Raw genomic sequence first — 6,683 nt, 5'->3', positions numbered from 1 at the left:
CCAGGAGGAAAGACGAACTTCAGAGTTTTCCAGCAGTGGGAAGAAAACTCCCAAGCTGGAGGGAAGAGAGGGGCCTCCTTGCCCTGACAGTGGCCCTGCTTGGCCTGGACCGGGGACAAAGGTAGGTGAGGGAGGAAGTCGGGAGACAAAGCAAAGGGACCAAGCACACCTTGAAGAGTCATCTGAAGGAAAGTGCAGCTGAAATGTCCCAAGCGAGAAACTTAAAGACTTCAGGGAATTAAGAGAGTCCGCAGGAAATTCTAAACTCTGTTATTTTTAATTCAGGGAGGTCTGGAGGGAGCATCTTGCTCCTTGCATAAGGGAATTGGACAGAAATGGCCGCCACTGCCAGAATGCCAAAGGACTCGCTAGACAGTTTTCATTTTTCACTGTGGAAACCTCCACAGCATAGCAGACGGGGAGTCAAGATGGTGGAGGAGGGGGAGGGCTTGCCAAACACTTCTAGGGCAAAGGTTTCTTTCTGGGGCTCTACCAGTTCCAGACTATTACCTGTCTGCTGCCTTCTGGGCTGGGCTTAATCTCTTCCAGCTGCGCTGGCTCCTACAGCCTCTCTCGCTCCTCCCCGTCTGGCCTTCTTGCCCTCCGTCTCTCTCGTGGAGGAAAAATTAAGTATCGCACTTAAATCCCCCCTTAGGACTTGGGGATCCCGAGCAGGAGCCTTGCCACAGTATCCATCTCCAGCAACAGATGACAGGCTGGCTTGCCTCACAAGGGGTGTCTCCTTTCTGCCCTGTGGCTAAGCGCTTCTCCCTGCCCCTAATCAGTTCCAGCTAAGCACACAAAGAAAAAGGTATAGCGCAGCTCCCGTGCAGAGATCCCCTCCTCTCAAAATCCCACCTTGGTCCCCCCAATTCCTTGTTAGGGATCGATTCTTTAGGACTAAATTAACCCTATTTTTTTTTAACGTTTATTTGCTTATTTTGAGAGAGAGGGGGGGGGGGCACAAGCAGGGAGGGGCAGACGGACTCCAAAGCGGGCTGCACACTGAGCCCGATGTAGGGCTTGATCCCACTGCCTTGAGATCCCAACTTTGAGCTGAAATCAAGAGTCCGATGCTCAACCAACTGAGCCCTCCAGGTGCCCCAAGGGTGTCATCTTTTGAAATACCCATCTTTCTGCCAGAATGGCTGGAATCTCCACCAAATGGTTCCACACCAAGCCTTGGTGACATGTGGGAGTTGAAAGTCTGTGGCTAGAGCGGGAACTGGGGAGTGCCTGACATGTGCCTGCCTACCCCACCCCTCACACGTGTAGACGTCACTCATCAACCATGGAGTAGGTCTCCTGCCTGAGAAGCTGAGACTGAGGCTTCATCATCTTCCAACAGCATGCCAGGTGGCCACTATAGCCTAGAGAGACTTGACAGACTTGGTGGAATCTCTTTGCCATCTCTGGATGAAAACACAGGATACATAGTGAACGGTAAGCAACGAGTCTGCGTCTGTGGGTTCTCAAACTTGGCATTACAGCAGAACTGCCCGGAGAGCTTGTTAACACAAAGATTTCCAGACCCCAAGGCCAGACCCCTATTTCAGTAGGGCTGGGATGGAGGCCCAGGTGATGCTGCTCCTGATCAGGGGCCACACTTAATAACCACTGGTCTACATCAATCCAAGGCACTTGAACTTTATTCATAGGCAGTGTAAGATCCTTGAAGGATGTGAATCCAGGTGGGAGGGGGTTACAGGCTCACAATGACGTTTTCCAAAGCTCAGACTGCCATAGCGTGGAGGAGTCCCTTGAGTGGACCGCAGCTGGGCACAGGAAGGCTAAACAGAGGCTGTCGGCATGCTCCCAGTCATGTCCACGATGAGGTATTTTGTGCAGGCTTACAAGAATGAGATCTTGACAGCAAAATTGCGCTGGGCCACTTCCAAGAGCCCGAGAAAGGTAGAAGGTTGGGGAAGATGGTTTAGAAGAAACCACTAACCGGAGACAGGAGGCCTCAAAGACAAATGTTGGCCCTTTGCCAGTTTTGCCAAGCTCCAGTCCAGTTTCCAAAACAGAGACTGTGTCCTTGCAGAGAGGTCTCCCGAAGCGACTCTCACTGGGCAGAACTGCTGAATACATAGGTCCGGCTCTCTCCCTCCCTCCCTCCTTCTCTGCCCTCTGGGGAGACTATTCTATTTGGGGAGAGCCACTTGGAGAACAGGTGGTGATAATTACCAGGAGACCGGCCATTTCCCTGCCTCATCTTTCAATGTGTCAAAAAGGCTGACTTAGGGAATTATGGAGTGTGGGAGCTTCCCTGATTTGTTCAGTTCAGTAATACTGGGCAGAGCCTGGTCACTCTGACTTAGTGTCTGATGTATAATTTTGGAAAGACATTAAAAATGATCTCAACTCTACTGAGTACTTTCCTAAGGAGGGTTACTAGCATACACGTAGTAAAAGAGAATCCAGAATGTTGCTACACATTCCAGATGCGTAAACAAAGCTGCATCAGAATCTGGCCAAGTAATAATAATACTATCCACAAATGGCATCATGCCAGACCCCTGTTTATCAACTGTCAGGGGATTCACATGACTTTGGATGTCTCCTGACTCACCTACAGGCCACAGAATTGGTCAGACTGGCCGACTCTCAATCTGCTTTGTGCATTTTCACCTCTGACTCGGCTCAGACAGCCATAGACAACATGTAAATGAATGGCAGTGTGGCTGTGTTCCAATAAAACTTTATTTATGGACATGGGAATTTGAATGTCATGTTCTTACTTCACAGATTTGTGTGTCATCCTTGCTCAGGGGCCATGCCAGTATCCTCTGGATTGTTCCAATTTTAGTATATATGCTGCCAAAGCGAACTGATTTTTTTTTTTTTTTTTAACTAGGTAAAAAACATTCTGACCCCTGGTCTAAGCCAATCATTACCATGATATGGCTGTTTTAGACCAGAACATGTGATACAACTTGGACAACAGGATGTGAGATGAAACCTGCTGGGAGTCTTCTGGGAGAGATTTCCCTCCACTTAAAAAGAAGCATGGAAGACATGATCTTTTTGTTTCCGGCTCGTGTCTTGCATGGATATGGCTGCTGGAAATCTGGAGGCCATCTTGTCACCAGGTGGGGAGCCAGGCTGAGGTCAAAGCCTTCATGCTGATGCTGGCCAAGCTGAAGGATGGAAAGAGCCTGGGTCCTTGATGAAGTCTTTTAGCCATTGGATTAATCACCCTGGAATGGCCCTACCAACAGTCTTATTATTCTGAGAGTTTATAAATAGTTCTATTGTTTCCACAGTGGAAGGTAGAATTTCCTCCTAAGCTGCAGCTGAAAGCAGCCTCATCTGAGAACACTTTGAACACCACGGGCCACCATGATCGGGAGCTCCCGTAGCTCCTCATGACTGGAGTGAGTGGGAAAGCAGAAAACCCAGTGGGCAGTCGAGAATCTCATTTTATATTTCCTCTTACCTTGCTTGCCTACACCCTCAATCCACACTTGATTGATTGCTCTTCTAACACCCTTAAGCCCCAACGCCTAAATGTTCTTCTCATTGTCCAGCTCCTGCAACATTTATGTTCCTGCTATCGTTGAAATAGTCCCTGAGATTGCTCCCAATGTGCATCTGAAGGAACGTCAGTAAAGGGCTCAGCTCACTCACCAAAGTACAGCACAGAGTATTCCCTCTTGTGATCTGTGGCTTGAATCATCTTTCCCTCTCCTCTTCCAGCCTCACAGCCATGATTCATCCACCTTTTGAGTGAAACTTACCTTCCCAGGGTTCCAGCCGCCCTCCACCACATCCTTCCACTCAAGGCCACTCTCCTTTCCTTCTCCCCATGCACCCGGGTGCTTAACAGTAAAGGCAGAGAGTTGTTGTCTAAGTCTGACCACAAGACGTGGCACCAATTCACAGCCCAAGGAAACACCCTTGATTCGACCTCAGATGCAGAAGCCGATCTGGTTAGCGGGGGGTCTTCTCCATCTGCATTTGAGGCATCTCTTCAGCCAGATGCCCACGTTTTCCCACCAGCAGCTGCAAATCCCCATTCCTCTTCTTACTTGCTGCTTTTGTCTCTTTCTCCTCTATATTTATTTTCTCTGCCTACACATTTTGTTTTTCTTTCAGGGGACCCTTACCTAGACCTGCCATATGGTTCTGCTTTGAACAAAGTGTGGAGTGTGCAGATGCAGCTGGTGGGGTCCCTGGACATGATCGTCTACACATGGGCCCCTTGGAGCTCAGGCTGCTGCCTGGCAGAGAGGGGCTAAGATCCAGCTGTGGCAGGGAGAGGGGGATTCCAGAAACAGTCCAAGGCAGGCCACACACCTCATTAGTTCATTTTGATTAGTCTCTTTTATCCAGTTGTTAGGAAGGTGAACAGTGATAGACGAGGCAGTCCTGAGATTTTTATCCCCTGAATTATATACAGTTTGGCAAGATGAGATAAACCACGGAGAGAGCACATAGAACCTGACATGTATATAGCCAGATTGACTTGTAAGATTGTGTGAGGTTGCCTGAAATCCTAACTCCACAGCCCTTCTTCATTTTTCTTGCAAAGCTTTGAGGGCTTATGCTTTGACAGCCTTTTTTGACTTTTGGCTCCTTGTCCATTTGTGCCATCTCTTCTTCTATCAACCTGGGCTGAGAACCAGGACAGCTGTTCACCAGGATGCAGAACCAGGTTGGACCCTGCACACGGGTGCCCTGCCCAGCGGCAGGGTGGCAACTAAAGCGAGCTTCAGTTCAGATTTCCGAAGAAAGACCAGAGGGAAGGGTCTGAGGTAATTCTTCCACCCCAAGGGTACACCGTTTTATAATTTGTTTTACCCTAAGGGCCTCCTTTTCTTTTTTTTTTTTTTTAATTTTTTTTTTTCAATGTTTATTTATTTTTGGGACAGAGAGAGACAGAGCATGAACGGGGGAGGGGCAGACAGAGAGGGAGACACAGAATCAGAAACAGGCTCCAGGCTCTGAGCCATCAGCCCAGAGTCCGACGCGGGGCTCGAACTCACGGACCGCGAGATCGTGACCTGGCTGAAGTCCGACGCTTAACCGACTGCGCCACCCAGGCGCCCCTAGGGGCCTCCTTTTCTAATTTGTACAAAAGTAGCCAGGTAGATTAGCGGAGGGTCCTACACTGACCTTTGACCTTCATTGCTTCTTTGGAGGAACGCCAGGCCTAACTGAGCTTCTAGGCAATGAAGAATTTGAAGGGCTGGGGTGGGAGGTCACTTTGTACAGTATACAACCTCTCACTCTTTCCTTTTGTCTCCTTTGTCCCCATCTCCTTTCCTTGTCCAGGAGCTTAGAGTCACCCTTGCTGTTTGAATATGCTCCCGTGAGTTATCCAAGTATTCCTGCCAAATGAATGCAAAGCTCTCCCTACGGTAATATCTGGGAGGAACGTTTTCTCGAGCTCAATTTGTTGGCGGTAACCAAAGCAAAGCGGTGTATCTTTGCTAAGCTGGAATACACTGCATGTAACACGTCGCTGAACGGTGCTGGTTGTGGCAGCAGACCTGGTGAGTTCAGGAGAACACCATCCAATTATTATCCCTTCCCACTATTCAAACTTGTTCTGTGGAATTATGTTTTTCTTAGATCTCACGATGTATCTGTTTATTTTCATTGTAAGAATGGTAGCACTTTTGTGGTTAAACTGTTTAGTCACAGGTCATAGTGGAAACTCTCTTTCCTTTGAAGTGAAGGCTCCCCAACCCCTACCACCTCCCCAGCTCCCACACACCTGCTTGATGAGGTTCACCTGTCAATGCTCGGCACCCCGCGCGCAAATTGCCTGGGTCTTCTAGGATTGAAGAAGAGGAGATGGGAAAGTCAAAGACAGGGGAGCTGTGTTTGCCTGGCACCCGTGAATCTGGTGTTGGTTTCCTCCAGCCCTGGCAGAAGCATAAAGCTGAGTCTCTTTTTCGTGTGCTTTGGTTTTTGTTTTGATGATAGTTTCCTCTCCTATGAGATCATGAGCACTTCAAGGATATACAGTAAAACCTTCGATTGTTAGTAACTTGTTCTGTGAGTGTTCCAAAGACATGCAAGCATTTCTAATACATTTTAACTTGAGAAACAAGCAGTGTCTTGAAATACGAGTCGTACGTGATGCCGAATGTCACATGATCACAACTGAGCCAATGGTTCTTGAAATTCGCTTTGATATATGAATGCTTTGGATTACAAGCGTGTTTCCAAAATGAATTATGCTCACGAACCAAGGTTTTACTGTAGTTTGAGTAATACATCCACACTGAACATGAATACTTGAAGAAATGTGTGCTAGAGACATGTTAAAAAGGCTATAATAGCCTATTAACATATAAAGAAACAAAATATAAAGTGGGTGCAGGGTGGGGAGAGGGGTCAGTGGTTAAAAAAAAAAGAAGAAGAATTGCTGTAGTGCTCCAGCCATCTGCTTTATAGCATTTCAGCTGAGCACCTGCTGTGGGCAGGCACTGCCCTGGGCATTCAACATCATTTCAACATATGAGCTATTTGACAAGCGATTAGAGGTTCTGACTCTAGGAAACATGAAGGCATCTTGCTTTGTGTTACACGCAAAGTGAAGATGCCAGTCAGAAGCGGCACCTAAACAAGGATAGGAGAGTATACAGCTGAGTTCCTTTGAGTCTGATGGGTGTTCAAATGTTCCTTATTTGTTTTTGAAAAGCATCTGGGACTCTGATTTCCCTTGCTGA

General features: G+C 47.8%; 1 long non-coding RNA gene and 1 other non-coding gene across 2 annotated transcripts; one reads left to right on the top strand and one right to left on the bottom strand.

The window, feature by feature from the left end:
* Window positions 1–1,309: 1,309 nt before the first annotated feature.
* LOC123385071 lies at window positions 1,310–6,256 on the top strand. The gene is made up of 3 exons (XR_006597105.1): window positions 1,310–1,443; window positions 2,858–4,757; window positions 5,278–6,256. It is a non-coding gene; the product is annotated as an uncharacterized LOC123385071 (long non-coding RNA).
* LOC111560311 lies at window positions 2,727–2,829 on the bottom strand. The gene has a single exon (XR_002742068.1). It is a non-coding gene; the product is annotated as a U6 spliceosomal RNA (small nuclear RNA).
* Window positions 6,257–6,683: the final 427 nt, after the last annotated feature.

This window comes from Felis catus, chromosome B1 (assembly GCF_018350175.1).
Source record: "Felis catus isolate Fca126 chromosome B1, F.catus_Fca126_mat1.0, whole genome shotgun sequence".
NCBI classification, from domain to species: domain Eukaryota; kingdom Metazoa; phylum Chordata; class Mammalia; order Carnivora; family Felidae; genus Felis; species Felis catus.
Note: the sequence above shows the minus strand (reverse complement) of the source record. Positions and strands in the feature narration are given on the sequence as shown.